Source organism: Aythya ferina (genome assembly GCF_964211825.1).
Source record: "Aythya ferina genome assembly, contig: HAP1_SCAFFOLD_86, whole genome shotgun sequence".
In the NCBI taxonomy this organism is placed as follows: domain Eukaryota; kingdom Metazoa; phylum Chordata; class Aves; order Anseriformes; family Anatidae; genus Aythya; species Aythya ferina.
The window spans coordinates 225427-244230 of NW_028181429.1; the positions used below are offsets into that span (position 1 = coordinate 225427).

The 18804-nt window shown below is 43.1% G+C and overlaps 1 long non-coding RNA gene and 1 pseudogene across 2 annotated transcripts; both read left to right on the plus strand.

Moving 5' to 3' along the window:
* The first annotated feature begins 5140 nt into the window (after nt 1-5140).
* LOC311428504 (ubiquitin carboxyl-terminal hydrolase 42-like) lies at nt 5141-15566 on the plus strand (annotated as a pseudogene). The gene is made up of 16 exons (XR_014698873.1): nt 5141-5235; nt 6837-7074; nt 7817-8017; nt 8610-8720; nt 8880-8982; nt 9187-9254; nt 9411-9481; nt 10013-10095; nt 11014-11125; nt 11503-11643; nt 11838-11938; nt 12402-12543; nt 12751-13032; nt 13838-13926; nt 14461-14560; nt 14714-15566. The product of XR_014698873.1 is annotated as a ubiquitin carboxyl-terminal hydrolase 42-like (transcript).
* Nucleotides 15567-16150: 584 nt separating this feature from the next.
* LOC311428496 lies at nt 16151-18476 on the plus strand. The gene is made up of 3 exons (XR_014687742.1): nt 16151-16375; nt 17042-17504; nt 18361-18476. It is a non-coding gene; the product is annotated as an uncharacterized lncRNA (long non-coding RNA).
* Nucleotides 18477-18804: the final 328 nt, after the last annotated feature.

Sequence of the window (18804 nt, forward strand, 5' to 3'; positions counted from 1 at the left end):
TTGCATTGCAAATCTCCTTGTCCAAAGCTTAAACTGATGTATGCACTGCTTGAAAACAAAACCTGAAGTTGCAGAGCAGAAGACTCAAGTCATTATGTTAGCAGCTGTGTAACCATACTGCTTTCCAAGCATAAGATGTCCAGCTTATTTTGTTTCTATGAAGAGTTTAAATGGCTCCCGTTAAGCAAAGATGTCCCCACACTGATACTTACTATTAAGCAAGGATTCCACCTCCTTTGGCTGAGGTCTGCTCCCTTACTCACATTGGAACATTCATCCAAGTAGCCTGCAATTCCACACTGTCGGGGGAAAGTCCATAGAATAGAAAAGGTTCCTCCAGTCTCTTCCTCAGCCTTTTTTTGAAGCATGCAATAAAGCAAAACATTCACAGGCTGCCCTTCCATGCAAAACAAGGCAAATTAGTAAGACAGGAGCCACAAAACTGATTGTCCTTTAAAGTTAAAATGAGATTTGAAATAGATCGAGTTAGCAAGTGTTGTAAGTCTGTAGCTAAGTCTGGTTTTGCCAATGCAGCACAATTCCCTATCACATCGCCAGAGCTGCTTCTGTAGCTCCAAGAAGCAAAACTGCTTTGACAAAATACTGTGTCATCAAAGCATTCGTTGGCTCAGTAGGCACGGCTCAGGTTCAACAAGTTTGTGAAAAAATGAGTACTAACAGAAGCAGCAGGGTCCAAAGAAACACTTTATGTCCCCACTGCGAAATGAGGGGCTTTACCTTGAGTGTTATGCACACTGTCAATAGAAAAGCACTGTAACAGAATCTGCCACGGCAGTTTGCATGTTACTGAAAGACCATCAGAGTGGGACTGCAGCAAGATCATTGCGAAGTTACAAAAAAACCATGTGGGGGTGGGAGTTTAGTTGCGTTCGATAACACAATCTTAGATAAAGATTTTGGTCTTAACGTAAAAGTAAGGATGTCTACTGATCTCTTCAACTCCAACAACTGAAGCCCAAGTCTGAAAAATTGCCTTTAAGAATGCAAAGAAAATATTTAACTCTTCTGTATGTTCATACTTTGCTATCAAGCAAAGGAATGAATGCTGATGCCTTAACTATGTAGGGCTGTAGCTTTAAAAACGTTAAATGTACGTGAAATTATTTGGGGGTGTTTTCACATGCAAAGCCTAATGCAGTGCATGCAAGCCCTGTCATCTTCTTCCTCTAGTAGTGTCGTGTTAAGGGGTGTAGCCGATTGACCATCATGGGTCCCGTCGGATTCAGGGTGCTGAACTATCACGGTCACGGATTCACCAACAACGCAGTACGGCCTCGCTCTAGTCGCATTCAAGGAGAACTCTCACAGCTAGGAAGAATGCAATTAAGTGCAATTTCTTACGGCGACAGGTACACAGGTTCTTTGGATTGTCAGTGATAAATTCACTGTCTGCAAAAGCAAGCTAGCATGCATGAAATGCACAGGTACACAGCCTAGGTATTAAGACATTAAAAAGCATCAAAACTCTAGAGATTTCTAAGATTCCACAGAGACGCCTGGTATAAGCAAGCGTTCAGATCTTACCCCACGGCGTCCCAATGGAGTGGGGGTGGGGGAGTGAGAGGCTCAGCCTGTCGAGTGATGTCAGAAGGAATCCTTCCTGATAGTATCTTCCCTAACATCCCCTTTCTCTTAAAGCAATTGATATTATTTTCTATCTTTAAGGTGGAGCTTGAGTGACTCTAGTCATGCATATCTTGGTTGTGCTTGGTAGAAATGATCTCACTTGCGTTTAAAGGTACAGGCTCTGAGAAATTCCGAGGGCGTGCTCAGTGAGGGGTGGTTGCACCTTGGAGGCGGGTAGCTTTTGGGATGGAGGTGTGCTTATGATGCCTAGTCGCTTAAGGCAATTACTCCACAAGTAGTAACTTAGTGTTGATTTAACTTCAGCATATCTAAAACATAAGAAGGATGTTAGTATGGAAGAAGCCGATGAAACCAGTCCTTAAATCTTACTACTTATTGTGCGTGAGCAGACTGGCGTGAGTTTTAGCTATACTGGCAAATATCAAACCACACCTGTGTCGTCCCAAAGCTGGGAAAAAAAAAAAAAAAAACAAAACCAAGGAAATGTTGAAGCAAATAGGGAGGCCTGTAGCTTGTGCAGTCTTTTAGCTGAGAAAATAAAGAAGGAGAGAGACAGGTAGCCTTGAGCTAGCAGAAGCAAGGAAGAGAAGGGCTAAAAGGGAAAAAAACAGGAAGGAGAACACCAGCTCCAGACTGACCTCTAGTAACCTTTTTCTCATTAAGGGTCATTAGCACATTAAAAATCACACCTGTCAAAATGCTAATCTATGCTAATGTGGGATTCGGTGTGTGTCCCCCCTCTCCTGTTCCCCCTCCCCCCCGGTATTCCTCTGTAATGCACAAGCTCAGTGGAGATAAGTTAGGTGAGCTGTAATAACCAATCCAAAGGAGCCAAAGAGAGAGTTTTCACAAGTTTCCTGTGTATAAATGACAGTGATTCGAGTCAGAGGTGTGCTTGCTTTGCGAAAGATGGCCAAGTACCTGACTCTGCAGAGTTCTGTAAGTAATTATATAATTAAAAGACCTTCGTGTGCATTCCGACTCTGGGTGCTTATTGGCGCGGTGCACTCTGCACGAACCTGCAGACAACATCTGTACTCAGTGTCATGCCTACAGACAACCCTTTACTGTTGGGACCTGCATATTTTTCTGTGCATTCAACACAACCCCTTTGGCACAACTAGTTAACCACGTAGCTGCCAGTCCACCACTCAGTTGCACTTGTGAAGAGGAAAAGCTATTTCCGTCTACTGTAGGAGCACATCCTCTAAATGCAAGCTTCACTCAGCTGGTCATTTACTGCAGGACAAGATTTGAAAAGTGTTGTTGAGTTCTGGGTTTCCTGCTTACAGGAAAAATTAAGTGCTAGATCGCCCTCTACTCCGCTTTGTCTGCTGCATTTAATGGAGATTAAACTGATTTCGTTTGCTCCTCCGTTTATGGACAATGAGCTGAAGGAACAGGTACAGCACATTAGCCTGGAATGCCTTCCCTCCCAACCAAAGTAAACTGGAGCTGTAACTAACACAAGCAGAAGCAAGGCTTCCGTGTTTTCAGCTGAATAAAGTTCCAACAAAATCATCCTCTGGGATTTGAAGCTTACTTCACATGACATGCCAACGACTCTTTTCCCTCCATTGTAAAGCGGATCCCTGCTGTTAGTTGCTCTAGAAGCAAAGGAATCATCGGTTTGGTTACCAAATAGCCGCTTCTGCAAACGAGAAGTGTTGTGCTCTCTCTTCCCTTTGAATGACTCCACACTTCTCATCAGCTACTGGATTGCTGACCTAGAATCAGAGAACATCCCAAGGTGGAAAGGACTCCCAATAATCACCAAGTCCAACTGGTGGCTCCACACAGGACCACCCCAAAGTGAGACCCGATGTCTGAGAGCATTGTTCAACACTTGTTGACCTCCGTCAGGCTCGGTGCCATGAGCAGTGCCCTGGGCAGCTGTCTCAGTAGCCAGCCACCCCCTCAGCGCAGCACCTGAGGTGCACGGGGCTCGGCGGGGCGGCCCGGGAGGGGAGGACGGCGGGGCGAAGTGGCAGCTCCCTCAGAGCCGTCTCCCCGCCGCCTCGGCCGCATGTCGTGGCTTTTTCGTGTCGGGGCTTTTTCATGTCGTGCCCTCGGTCTCTCGCCGTGGGTGAGATGCTGCTCCCCAGCGCGGACCCCTTGCGCGCGGGGCCTGCCCGCGGCGGCGGCGGGAGGGAAACCCCAACCCCAAAGCCCTCCCGGCAGGGAGAGCTCGGGGTGAGGGCCGATCCAGCACCGACAGTAAACACACGCCGGAGGAAACGCTCTGGTTTTAGCCATGAGCAGCGCGGCCAGGTTCACAAGGCGTCACGCTGGAGCTCCGAGTTCGGCGGCGTTCCGAGGCCGTTGTGGCGGTTGTGGAGACGGCCCCGGCTGAGGTGGCTGCTGCTGTCGCTGCTGTCCCCTCTGTCCCTGCTGTTGCCGCTGTTGCCGCTGTTCCTGGACCTTGGAGACCCCCGGCGGCTCCCTGTGCCAGGCCCTGTGGCCCCGGGGAGCTGCCCGCCGCCTCGTCGGCCAGCCCGGCAGCAATCCTGCCAGCACAGAATAGCCCACTGCGTTTCAGGGTAAAGTGACGATTAATTTCTATTTCCTGGCCTGGGTGCTGCTTTCTTCTTTAAGGAAGCTTCAAGGTTAAAGGTTCAACTCAGTTATGTCAGGGTTCAACTCCGTTTCGTGAAGGGGCTCTTGTACGAAAGCTTAAGCTGGGATTGACTCTCTGCTAAGCGGAGGCCAAACGTGGACCTACTGAGAAGCAGGTCCTAAGTGATAACATTTTCTAAAGAGACTGCTAAACACATCTGAAGAGTGCTGCTGCAGAACTCTGAATGGGGGGATAGCAACTGTCTTAACTGATCTGGAATCTTGAATTTACTTTTCAATGGACAAGAGGTGTGTCTCTCAAGGCAAACAAAGAGAGGAGTAACACCCTCTCTTGTCACTCATGTCAACATAAATTTATGCTCAGAGCGTAGGTGTAGGAACAGCATCGGTATGTATATGGAACATCGGGAGAGGAAGCTCTATCGGTATTTACAGTTTTTCTACTACCTTGCCAGAGAGACGTCATCTCCAAATGAGAAATGGATGTATTTTGAAACAGTGGTGGTGGATTGGATTTGTTCTTTCTAGTGTTAATATTTGCTCTTGAATCGTACTTAATACCTGGTAACACCTCAATCAGTTGTCAAAAATAAACTTAAAAATGTGTAAGGCTTATCTCATTGGTCAGTATAAAGATCAAGGTCTTCCCTTCCCTTCCCTTCCCTTCCCTTCCCTTCCCTTCCCTTCCCTTCCCTTCCCTTCCCTTCCCTTCCCTTCCCTTCCCTTCCCTTCCCTTCCCTTCCCTTCCCTTCCCTTCCCTTCCCTTCCCTTCCCTTCCCTTCCCTTCCCTTCCCTTCCCTTCCCTTCCCTTCCCTTCCCTTCCCTTCCCTTCCCTTTTCATTTTCCCCAGTATTGTTTTTCTGTTCTCCTTCTCACTGCAGTCTTGATTTTGTTTCTTGTCCCTTAAGTATGTTTCCAATGTGTTGCTGAAACATTTTCCCTTTCAATCCTAAAAAAGGAGCTGCCACTGGTGAAGATCGGAGCTTATCCCTGAGCCCAGGAGCTGTCACCTTAGTCTTCCAATCGGACAAGGACGACTTCATTTCTCATGTAAATGCATTTGTCAGGTTTGCGTATTGTTTTTTCAGGAATGGAAAGTGTGTATAGAATGGATTTAAAATCAATTTTAAATGTAAAACGTCAAGGCAAAAAAGTTCTAATTACAACCTCTGCACACAATTTGCCAGCTGTGGGACTAGGAGTTTTCTTATTTACTGTGTTTTGTTTAACGTGTCTGAAGTTTAATGGACAGCAATCAAGGCGTGCTAGAAATCTGAAAGCACTTTATGCTTTGTTCTCTCCGTCATTTTGGTATAACAAACTAGCTTATGTTTTAAACCCTCCATGAGGTTAGTGGTTTCCCTAAAGGTAACAAGTCCCTGTGTGCTACAGTAAGACAGTAACAAAACATGAAGTATAGAAGTTCATCCTGTCATTATTCAGCTTCTGCCTATGGACACACAACTACGCTTATTTAAAGCGGTATCACCTTGAAACCTAATCAGCATTTTAAAAAGGACTTTGTAGCAGTTATTGGCTTTTGTCCTGGAGGGCTGAGGTTTGTTTTGTTTTGTTTTACATTCAGCATTTCCGTTTCTAGCTTACATTCCCCTGTTATTTTGCATGAGGAAAGCGTGCAACTTTAGAAAGGAGAACGGAAAGAGCTGCTTTTTAGTCTAACTTTTCAGTTTGTCGTAGGAGTTTTAAATGTGGTAGGAGTAAAACACCAGAAGTACTGCTGCCAAAGTTATATTCAAACTCGTCTTTCTTGGAGAAGCAGAAGAAGCCCAGGGAGAAATGAATTTGCAAACATGCTCTTCATGCTCTCCTTTCCCAAGATTTCTCTGAGATATAGCCCATCCTCTGTGGGTTTTGAGGTATATGGTTCCCAGGAGTGAAAAGGAGGGCCAAACATCTCTCCTCTTGGATCTCAGCATGCCAGGGCTTTGGTGTACTGCCACTTACAGCTCCGCTTTTTCACCTGGAAAAAGCGACCGCATGATGTAGACTGAGGAGCCCTCACAAATTAACTTGCCGTCACCAAGTGACGCCCAGAAAAGGTGTATTTAAAAGCTAGGCTCATTATAGAATCACAACAAACCCCTCATGACTGGTGCAGTAGACAGTGAGGTAGAGGGCGAGCCCTGGAAAGACAGAAGAAAAGTAGCAGTGAGTTCTGGGTACCTTTGTGCAGACGAAACAGAAAAACGCAGGCAGTGAAGTAATAGTGTTCCGTTACTAATGCCAGCAATAGATAATTGCAACAATTATCTATTAGATCATAGGTACTAATTAACAGATAATTGCGCAACTCCGGAAATCAATAAATAACTGATTCCCCTCAGAGAATGTCTTCTACATTTTTATATTAAAAAGACTCCAGAGTTGTAATGGATTAAAATCCTACGGAAGGGAAAGAAATGGCATCAGCCACTAGTTCTGCAGAAGCGAAAAGTAATACTGATAGAGTTTAGATGGAAATTTTCACTTTGTGTGTTTAGTTTGGGGATTCTTTTTAAATCATTCATACCAGCGATTTAGTTCTTAAGGCTGTTTCTTTGAGATTAAGTGACAGGACTTCTGTTACTCTTTTCTTCTTGGAATGCTTCTTGATAGTCTTACGTCAGCCAGAACTTCTGTCTCTGTTGCAGATGTGAACAATGACCGTAGCTAAGAAGCCCAAATCTTCAAAGCCTAAAAAGCCCTCTTCAAGGCGGTCTGGCAAATCCAAGAAACCAAGTCCTAAAATACTGATGTCACGCACCGCCAACTGGGGCCAGATAGTGCCTGCAGAAGATTCAAGCCAAGTCTCTGTGGCCCAAGGACGTGGAGGTGCTATTTACTGTAGATCATCTGAAAAATCTAAGGCTTTTGCCCCAAGAGATCTAAGTAAGTGTGCGTTTTATCCTGCCTCCATTGTCTTCAAAGCAAAAGTAGAAAATGCAGTTCTTACTTGTTGCACTGATAGAGAAGGGGACTACTGTGAACAAAGACTTGAAAAGCGAATCCCCTAAGGCAACTGAAGTGACTGATGTTACAGAAATTAATTTTGATATATTTACAGTCAACAGAGAAATACGGGGAGCTTTTTGTAATGCACAGATTCCTCCATGTCTTTTCTGTTTTGCAAAGAAAAGTGTTTGATTGTTGCTATTCACAGCTTCCATTTTTCACAGGTTTTTTGAAGGATAACATTGCTCAGGAAAAGATCTGGTATCTGTAGGGGTACCGTCATTCCTAGTTCCTAGTTTTTACGTTTTTACCGTATAATTTCAAGTCTAAGTTTGTGGTTTAAGTTATAATAAGGAAAAAAACAGTAGTTGAGTTAATCAGGTTAAAGATTATAGATGGAGAGGAACTTGGCATTAGGTGCTACAAACAGAATGGCAGTTAGCCTTGCCTTAGAAAAATTAAAATGGTTGACTAAAGTTGTTGTTTTTTTTTTTTTTTCCCAAAACATTGTGTTGACCAGCCAATTTGAATTTGGTGGTATTAAAGCTGTCTGCAATAGGTTTTTCTTGTTTGGATTGTAGCTAGCTCCTCTAGGTGCTCCTGCAGAATAGTATTTTTTTAAATACCTTTCTTAGAAACAAACAAACAAGATCTCTTTTTAAATTTAACTTTCTTGCAGTCGTTAATGATGGAATTGCTCCGCCACAGAGCATTCTTTTTCCACCTGAGAAGATTTGTATGGATTGGCGAGAAACACAAAGTGTTGGAGTTGGCCTGTACAATCTTGGCAACACATGTTTTCTTAATGCTACTCTACAGTGTTTGACCTACACACCCCCACTTGCCAATTACATGCTTTCTCTTGAGCACAGCCAGTCATGTGAGTACTTTCTAACAGTATTTTGAATCTGTTGGATAGCTCTGAAGGTGAAAGAACAGCAGTGATTCTGTGAGATAAGCTTATTTGCCTGATTTTACCTGTAGCAGCTGGCTTTGAGCACTGTATTAGCAGTGGGCTCCGAATAGCATATGGAGTGCAATTAATGCACCATGTTTTATTTATTTAGTTATTTGTTTGTTTGTTTGTTTGTTTGTTTATTAAAGGATCATTTATTGCTTCATGGGAATAATGAAGTGCATTGGACAGTAATGCATTTGGTAGTAATTTTAGAGAGTAATACATTTTGCAGCCTGTGGAGTTCACATTCCTGTCAGCCTTTACAACTGCGACTTTGCAGTAGTCTTTTAGATTTCTCATCACAAAATGCATTTGAATACAGGCTTAGTGGATATTTTTCTTCTGTCAAGTTGTGTGAAATGAAATGTTACAAGACTGTTGGGACATTGGCATCTTGGGAGAATAGAATGTAGCAAGGAGAGTGGATATGGTATCTATAGCTTAAATTGTACTCAGATGTTCGTAGGTATGGATATTTTGCTGGACTGGGATGCTTTGTTCTTTCACTCTTCAGGTCGTGAACAAGATTTTTGCATGATGTGCACGATGGAGACTCACATTAACCAGGCCCTGCGTTGCACTGTTGATGCCATCGAGCCTACGCATGTTATCAGTAATCTCAGTCGTAAGTGGCTTCAGATGTGTTTCTTTTCGATAGCTTGTAATCTTCAAATAATTATTTGATGTGTCTAAGTGGTTTTAACACTCCAATGAAGAGAGATTTTAGAAATACAAGAATGATTTCATTTTTAAATGAGGTCAATACTATCATCTTCTTATTTAGGAATAGGACAACATTTCCGTTTTGGCAGTCAAGAAGACGCACACGAGTTCTTGCGCTATACTGTTGATGCTATGCAGGAAGCGTGCTTGAACGGAAGCACCGAGTAAGCATAAACAAGTTCACTTTCATACATTCTCTAGCACCTTCTAGTCCTTTATTTACTCTCAAAAATGATCTCTAGCACCTTTTAGTGCCTTATTTACTATCAGCAACGCAAGTCTACATCATCCTTGGTTTTCATCAAACTCTTTGAAGAGTTAATTCTGTGCCTTAAATCTTCTGAGGTCTGATTATAATTTATTTCCAGATTGGACAGATCTTCTCAAGCTACCACCATCATTCATCAAATATTTGGAGGATTTCTAAGATCGAGAGGTACTTGAAAAAATATTCCTGTCCTTAGAACTGATCTGTGTCTTTTGTCAGTAGTAAAGCAGTCTGTAGTTTGTCTAAAGTAGTATCTGTCAACAACTTGAATTTGGACAGTTAGTCTCCTTCACATAATGTTAAGCATTTATATTTTGCTTCCAGTGAAGTGCTTGAATTGCAAAGCAGTTTCGGATACGTATGAGGCATTTCTTGATATCACTTTGGATATAAAGGTAAGATGTTTTCTAAATATAATTCATGATGTTTAAGTACATGCATAACTTTCTAAATTAAACTTGTTTAACTTAAAAAACCAAACCACATATAATGTTAAAACGTAAGAGCTTGGTGGTGCTAAGGAAGTGGATTGGACTTTGTCCTTCCGTGGAACCCATGTAAATAGTCTCCACATTTGCATTGGGTTTAAGGGGAAAGAATTCTCTTTCTGCAAAAATTATAATGCTGTCCTACTTCTTTGTTGTTCTACCTCAATATACATCTAATTGTTAGACTGATGAATTTGTCCCCAGTATTGATGACAAAGCACACTATAGATGCTGTCTAGGCAACTGGGAAAGTATTTGTTCCAAAGTCAAATGCCTTCCAGGTGAGGTCAATGCTGAGCATGCTCTTTCTGCCTCCTTCTTCACAGTGCTCCTAGTAGATCGCTTGAGTATGTTAGTAAGATTCTCTTATAAACTACTAGTATGTCTCTGGAATTTTGAATTACGGTGACTTTGCGCTCTTCTTTCTCGCTGCTCTAGGCGGTTTCGTCTGTTAGCAGAGCTCTGGAACTCTTTGTGAAACCTGAAGAGCTGGATGGAGAGAATTGCTATAAATGTAGCGAGTAAGATTTTGACGAATTAGGTCTTAATCCTAGATGTCAGTTTTCTATGTTGCATGACTCTGTTGGACTACCTCTAAACTTTGGATCTACTTACAAGTTTTGTGGAAGTTTATAAAAGACTTGGATTTTTGTTTCCTTGGAGGGGGGAAGTCTTGTTCATAGGCATTCCCTATGGGTTTGCAATTCTCTGGCTTGTATTTTGCCATCAGAATTCAAAAAGAGCTACTTTTGTTCTTTCTATTTATTAGCTCTCGACAGTACTTTTCTTGATGTAAACTGCCCAGTTTCCGTTGTTCTCTGGGCTAGTGGCTAATTTTCACTGCTTACACCGTAGGTCCTACCTTGGAGCGGGCAATGTGTCAAACTGAACTATTTTGTTTCAAAGGATGGCAGATGGGTTCAGTGTCTTTCCAGACAAGCTCAGTACATGAAGACTTCCTACTGTTAAATGTCTCCCTCCTGTAGAATGACCATGTGCTTCTGTTGTATTTTTGATGTTGATAGTCGACCTATGTTGGAGATTATTTGCAATTTCTAGCCCTGGGGACCAAGGCTCTCTCGTTCCGCTTTCAGTATTTGTATTTCCCTTGAAAGCTGAAAGAATGTATCCAGGATTGGAGTTCAAATAGCCACTTTTGTAGACCAAGAAATGGTACCTTGCCATCCAACCTGGTCATACCCTTTTGTGAGAGATTCCTGTTCCCGCTATGCTCTGAGTTGTTGGGAAAATTGACCTTCTTCTGTGTATTAACAAACCTGACACGCAGTGCATGGGTTTATGAAAAGAAAGAAGACCAACCTATTATGCAAGTAAATATCATTCAAATAGCATAGGCATGCGTGAGACATTAAAAGGAGTTTGTTTTGAGGGCGAAAAAAGAAGATGCCTTCAAACACTTATCTCTGCTTGTTTTTAAGGTGTAAAAAGATGGTTCCTGCATCCAAGAGATTTACCATACACCGTTCTTCCAAGGTTCTCACAATATCACTGAAAAGATTTGCAGATTTCACAGGTGGAAAGATCAACAAGGTATATTTACCACTGTAATGCAACTATATCATTGCGTAATGGGACATCCCCCAAAGTTGAAAGTTGTTAATATTTTCAGACAATAATTGTAGACTAACGACTATGGCTTATTCTTTCTCTTAATATCAATAAAGTTCCCGCTTGACAAGAAGCATATGCTTTCCTCTGAGAAGGCTGATTCATCAGGAAACAGTTCTCTGCAACTTCTAGTCTTAACCGTTGTTTATGGGAAGACTTATTTGTAGTGAATCAAGAAATATATTCGAGAAATATATTCTAGAAATCAATTCTAGTCTGTGTTTTTTGGAAGTGTTTTTCTCTGGCTAGTCCACGAAGTACTCTGGGATAATTTTTCTATCTTCTTGATGTCTCTTTAGGAGGTGAAATATCCGGAGTATTTGGACCTGAGAGCCTACATGTCGCAGTCAATGGGAGAACCACTGCTCTATGCCTTATACGCGGTGCTGGTACATCACGGTGTCAGCTGTCACTCAGGACACTATATATGCTATGTAAAGGTAGAAGTCAACAGCATTTCTAACAGGGTAAAGGTTGTACTGGCAAACCAATTAAAGCATGACTAGCAGCTACTGTTTCTAGGGAAAAAGATTTCATTATATTTTTATTTGACATGTGTGTATTTTGTTCCTACCCGTGATTTCAATTGGAAAACGTGCAATTCACCTAAAGAAATCATTGTCTTTATTTGCAGGCTGGTAATGGACTTTGGTATCAGATGAATGATGCTAAAGTAGTGCGTACTGACATTAAAAGAGTTCTTGGTCAGCAAGCTTACATACTTTTTTATATCAGGTAATAACAAATCTTAAAATGTGTTCAGAAGAGATTTACTTTCCTGTTATTGATATTTTTCTGTTTTGCAAGTGTTTTTCTTGCTATCCCGGGAGAAGATTATTATTTGTCTAATTCAGTTCTGTCTAACCTGAAATTCTCTGTGTCGTTTATTATCTTTTGTTGCTTGGCCTTAAACTGCAGCACTTGTGTAAATTGCTATCTATGTGTTATCTGTAGCTGGCTACTTTAGAGAAGGAGAGAAATGAAGGTCATCTGTGGTGTAAGAATGAATTATTGCTCTGCAAGTGATAGTCTTAGTAGGAAGACTGTTCTCTACTTTTCAGTCTGTAGTCTTGGCGAAGCCTTCTGTAGAGAAGGCTTCCATATCGTATGAGCTGTTCCTCTAAAATGATAGGATGGGATTTAATCCAAGAGTAGGCTGAAAGAAAAACTAAACTACGATCACTGCTCTTTTCTGAAGGCGCTATGATTTGACACTTGGAGAACGTGCGTTTTACTTGCCAGCACCATCTTATCCCTGTTCATTCCCTCCTGGTCAGCAGGGGGCTAATAGTAAGCAGGCTGGATTTCTGGGACCACGACTTCTTCCTCATATGATTAAGGTAATTCAGGGAAGCGGGAGGGCAGATAACGGCACCAAACTGCTAGTGGGTTTGGGGTTTGGTGTGGGGTTTTTTGTTTGGTTTTAAGCATCTTTTTAGGTGTTAAGACCATTTGTAGAAACACTCAGTAGGAGAGTTTTGTGTTTCAAAATGTTACATGCAGTGTTTGCGTTAATCCATCTTGCAATTTCTTCTTTTTAAATACAGAATTCAAGCCGTTTAAATGGAAATGGATCCATAAAAGAGGACACAAAGACCACTGGTGTCACCCTAAAAAGGCCATCTTCAGCACCACCAATGGCCTGTGTTCAAAACCAGGCAATTACCAGGCCTTCAATTACTGATACGTCAAGAAAACAGAAGATCACCATCAGTATTCACAATAAATTGCCTGCTCGTCAGACTGTGTCACAGCCTGACTGTCTTAGCAGTGCTGTGGAGGATGAAGATCTCTACCAGGCTGTTCCTTCATCCACAATTACAAATTCGGTAATGCAAATGAAGCAAATGCAAACAAACAAAAAAGTTTCTGATGAAATTTTTGTGGAGCCAACAGTGAATGAAAATCCTAAACTCAGCTCTGATAACACAGTCCCTTATGGTGCAGAATCTTCAGGAAAATCTGAGGAGGAGTCAAAGGGCTTATTTCAAAGGAATTTGAAATGCAATGCAATGTCCTCTAATGGAATTTTGGTGTGAAAGGTAGTCCGTACATTGCAGCATTCCAATTCTTCCTGTCAGAATGCTGACAAAGGAAGATCCCAGCATGAGCTGCCAAAAACAGATTCACTAAATGGTGCTATTAGGTTAGTTAATGAATCTAAAGATAACGGACTGAAACTTGATGATTCCACTTGCCGAGTTGAACCTGTTAAACCTTCTGAGATGTTCTTTTCTAAAACAAATGGATCGCTTGAAACATAGATTTGCTCCATCGAGAATTTCTCACCTACGATGTATTCGGGAGTGTTTATTGTGTTCCTAATTCAGGTGAAATACTGAGAAAACACAGCACACATGTGATCGTAAGACTTTGTGGTATTATCCCCTTAGAATTTGCAGACCTGAGCTTACATTAGAACTTGTCAACTTAAGCTCAGCTGAGATAAAAATTCCTAAGTTTCATAAAGTAGATTTTGGGGGGTGAGTTGGGGTTATCTTTGAAGTGTAGATAATGCATACAACTCACAGCGGTCTTGCTTACCATTTAATGGAGACATTCTGACAAGACTAGTCCTCAGTACTACTACAAATAGTATTTTTTTGTCTGCTGACTTGTGCGTTTTAATTGCAGATGCCTGGAGCTATGCCTTCAGTCAATCGAGAAGTCATCACGGAGTCCTTCAGAGCCAGCCAGCTGAACAGCTTGTCAGAGGAAATGAGGTAAAATGAGCACAGTCTGATTAAGACAAGACTTTATGGAAGTTCGTTACAGTTTTATCTGTCTACTAATAGTATTTAATGGAAGGATTTAAATTAGTACAATTCCATACTGTGTGTCCAGTGTCACGAACAGAACTAATGATCAGCACTGAGCATATCACTCTGATGCAGGTTGGTGCCTCAAGGAGAACTTGTGTTCCTTTATAGAATGTTTTTCCATTTTTCTCCACTGTCTGGAGAAACACTGGCTGTTCCCCGCTCGCCCCTATGCCTTTTTTCTCAGAGCAGCAGGTGGAAGGAGACAGATGCGTTTGCTTTTTTAGTGCAATGGCTTCAGAAGCAAGAGGGGAAAAGGCACGTTCTCTGGGAGCTGAAGAAGGTGTCCTAATCACAGGAGAGGTTTCTAAATGGCATATCTTTGCGAGCGTTCCTGTAGTCCGGAGGTTTTTGTTTGTTTGTTTGCCTTTGGAAGGTTTTACTCTTAATATTCACGTCCTTCAGCAGAAGTGAGAAATGGGTTTTTATTTTATGCAGTGTTGCGGAACCTCCGAAATCTCCTGGGAATGATGAATACCTCGCCCAGTACCAATGTGATGACCGTGGAGACAAGGAGAAAGCAAGAAGATCAAAAGAACGTGACCTCATTTCAAAAGAAAATGTTTTGTCCGGCAAAGAGTCTTGTGAGCCTGGTGAGAAATTGCGGCAAACTTCCTCTCTCGAGTCTGACACTGAATGTAGCTCTAACAATCTTTCTTCCTTAGCTATTGCAGATAGACGCCAAGATACAAAGGACAAGACTAAAACCACTGAGAAAGAGCATTACCGAAGCAAGAGGGAACATGCTCCTAGTGAAGAGAAGGAGAGTCAAAAAGCAGGTCCTTCCAGCAAGAGGAGGTGTTCTCAGAGCGTGGAATTTGTTGAGCAAAAGAGTCACAAGCAGGAGTACTGGGAGGGAAGCAGGTACAGATCTTTCCCTCGTGAAAGAAACAGCCCTGAGAATGGCAGAAGAGCAGTCAAATATTCAAAGTACAGATCTGGCAGCGGAGGAAGATCAGAACAAGGTAGCAATAGGTACTACCGATCCAAAGGGGAAAGAAGTTGGAGCAGAGAAAGATACTATCGAGACGAAGCACGGAGATGGGAAAGATGTGGCTATTACAAGGATTACTATTCACCTCATGCGACAGGAGACAGTAGAGAGAGAAAGTTCTCTCACGGCGATTCAGCCTTTGACAGATCGACTGCAACTTACTACAGCAGGTCACATAAGCATTATCATTACAAAAGCGGATGGCCTCACGGTTCCCTCTTGAGAGAGGAAGATGTACGTCGCTTTGGCACACCCCGAGCAGACTTGCATCGTTGCTCGGTACCTCAGCAACATTCCAGAAGACATTCTCGTGAAAGACATGCGCTTCCACCTGTGTCAGCTCATTTGGAGAACTGTCGCCAGAAAACTGAAACAGAAGGAAACAGAAAAAGAAAATATACCCGTGCAGAAGGTAGTGAAAGTGAAATAGAAAGGAAAGACAGAAAGATAGAAAAGGAGCTTGTAGGTGGTGAAAAAAATGCAAAAATATCACAAGTTCTGGAAGAAAAAGAAGTCTAAGGATAAACATGGAGAGAAGGATTCCAAGTAAGCAAGGATTCCAGCATACTCCGCATTTTTTATCCTAATTCTTTTCTGGGTGCTTCTCATGTCTTTTTTTTTTTTTTTTTTTTTTTTTTTCTGGTAGTTTCTAAGTTCTTTAGATAGCACCAGCTGGCTGGGGATCATGTTGTTAGGTTGATCAGTGAAGACAGGAAAGCTCTTGCTGAATTGTGTCAGAGCACTAGCTTTGGACCACATAGTTCGAATCACATCCGTACACCATTCCAGATTAGGTTAAAAGATTTTTTCTGCTTGCACGTATTCCAGAGCTAGCCGTTGTTAATGATCTGTGTACAAACCAGGACCTATGGTCCTTCAATCTGACGGCTTAAGTTTGCTGCATCTAAAGTAAGTTGCGTGTGCACAAAGCACCACAAAATAGCTGACATGCTGCAAATCATCACCTGTGGTAAAATAAATCAGGTTTCATATAGGCAACAAGTGCCACATCTTTTTTTCCCTTTTTAACTTGCATGTTTCTTTCAGACTTCATGATTTGTGTTTCTGTGCGCTCCGCTTTGACAATGCCAATCGCAAGCGTAAGAAAAAGAAGAAAAAGGAGAAGAAAAAGAAGAAAAAGGAGAAACACCAGGAAAGCAAAAGGCTCCTTGGAACACTTAGATCCTCGTTTCCAGAAGATAACGCGGGAGAAGAAGGAAGAATCCCATCCTCCAGATGGCTCTTCATGTGAATAATGCAGAAGTGAGAGCAGTAAACAACCTTACAAGGAAGGGAAGACTTCCAGTGCAGGCGAAAGCAAGAAATACTGCTCCATCGCATCCAACGACTATACTAAAGGTAAGCGGCCGCAGCGTGTGTGAGGAATTCCTTTTATATTAATCTCGAGATTATTTCAAACAGTCTTGAAGTGCTTGATGACTTAACAGTCTGCAGACTTATTATCAAATCAAAAAAAAAACCCACTTGGTAGACTATTTTTTTCCCAGTTTTGAATGGCCACTAGGAAAGAAGGCCTGAAATAAAGAGGTTAAAGGCAAATGGTTTTCATTTGGTTTGATGATGAAGTGGCAAACAAGAGGAAGAGTTGCAAGCTCCCTCCTTAAATTCAGTCCAGCCAAGTAGGAAAAGTAAATGTGGACAGCTGTATCTTGGCAAAGAAGATAGTAGGGAGCAAGGAGGTTTAGCAGTCAAGATGGAAGGTGATGCCATGAGGCTTAGAGGCTAGTAATGTTCTAATGAATCACAGCCTTCCTAAAAAAAACCTGCCTGAACAATTCACGTGAATAACATACTACCTTCAGCTATTTCAGCTTCTTGCTGTACAGCTGAATGCCTTTTACGTAATGTTTGGAGAAGTAAAATCTCGGAAGAGGTTTTCATATCTTTTGCCCAGTTTGGATGATGAAGTAAATTGCCAGAGTCAGTAGATTCTGGCACTGACAAGTTTCTTCAAGCTTAAGAGCGAGTGCAATTGTTTCCAAGCATTTTTCTTTTCTGAGACAGGGAGCACCAGAAGTTGTCATCTTAAAATATGACATGGAGGGGAGGCTGGTTGTTCACACATTCTTGCCAACATTCATGCAATCTGTCCCATTATCAAGAACAAAATTAGGGACTGAACGGAGGTCTTTCAAATTCCAGTGTTGCAAAAATGGACTTTTTACGATACTAATGTCAAAAGAATCCTGATTGTACTAGACTGGAAGTATCTCTTCTAGCTGAAAAATCAGGAAGAGCACAGAAGAAAATGCCTCTGCTCTACTGCTCTTCGGGCTTCAGTGAATTCTCTGGCCAGCAGATGGCGAACTCGTTCTCTCTAAACCAGTCCAAAGTAGAGGAAGAAAGTCAACGTCTTGCATGCATTACACAAGTGCGGGGCATGGGGATCCCTGGGCTATATACGTGAAAGAGATGTTCGTTGATAAATACAGCAGTACCCGCCCCACTTGGATACACTGCTTGCAAGGTAAGCAGGATAGGAGGGCTGTGCAAAGCAATTCTGTTAAATTGAGGAATTCAAGTATTTTGTCAAGCCTGAAGATACTAATTAGTTTCCTTTTGGGGAAGGTCAGTCTTTCAAAGCAAAGAAAAAATGTCTCTTAAGCAGGATTTTCTGAATGGTGGAATCTAATCTGAAAAAAGACCACTTCCACACGTTAATTATTTGCTAGTTTATTATTTTTAATTTTCTACTGTATTGAACCTCTTAAAGAAGCTAGGGACAGACTAGGAGCAACGGAGGACTTGTTAGAGTGCCTTTTAAACCGGAATCATGTTCCTTTGAATAAATGAACAAGGATAGCTAGTGACAATTTGTGATTTAAGGAAATTGCAGATACGTGAGAGAAAGAGCAGCATTAAAGCAGTTAAATTCCTGCATTCCTAAGTGCTCTCTCTAGCAAGTTAGTGAACGCTTCTGTTCTGTGGCTAGGATTTGGTCAGCTTTGATCACTAGTAAACCAAGGATGCCGTCCAGTCAAACCTTCATATGACTGTAACTTACCTAAGGTCAACCGTTTGCTATCAAAGCAGGTAGCTTGGTCCTAATATTCTGTACAGCTCACCAATTTTAGCATAGAATTCAAATGTAGTCCGTTTAATGGGAGGACTTTGGAAGCCGCCTTCTCCAGTCAGTTCAGATGTCGGCGAGGGGCTGGTGAGCCGCTGGGACGGAACCCCCGTTGCCCGGGTTCCCCAAGCAACCGCCCCACTCTCCAGCCACCATGGCAGGTCCAGCAGCCGGCTCCCGCTCCTCCCGGGGCTGCGGCCCTGCTGGCGAGCCCAGCGCCCCAGAGCTCAGCCCAGCGCCCTTTTTCCCACAGAGGGTTTCCCCAGACGGCTTCCGCGGCTTGCGCAGACGCAAAACTCCCCCTTCGTCGTCCCAGCCGTGCCGCCAACGGTGGCTGCCTGGCTGCTGCCCTCCCTCCCCGGAGCGACGGCGCTGCCCTTGCAGCCCCCGCAGGTACCCACCCTCCCCTCCGCGCTGCCCCAGGCCACCGTCTGGCACGTGGTGCCGGGGGTCCAGGGGCAGGTGCTGCAGCTCCCCGCCGGGGTGCAGCTGCCACCTGGGGGGCACCTCCCAGCCCAGGGGCACCACCTGCAGCTTGGGCAGCTCCCCGCCGGGGGGCAGCTCCCCCACACCGCTCCTCCCTGTGCCCCCTGTGTCCATCAGTGGGGACAGCCCATGGTGACGGGGACACTGGTACCCCACCATGCGCTGGGGCTGGGGCCCAGGGCCGTGCTCCATGGGGAGCTCCTGCACCCCG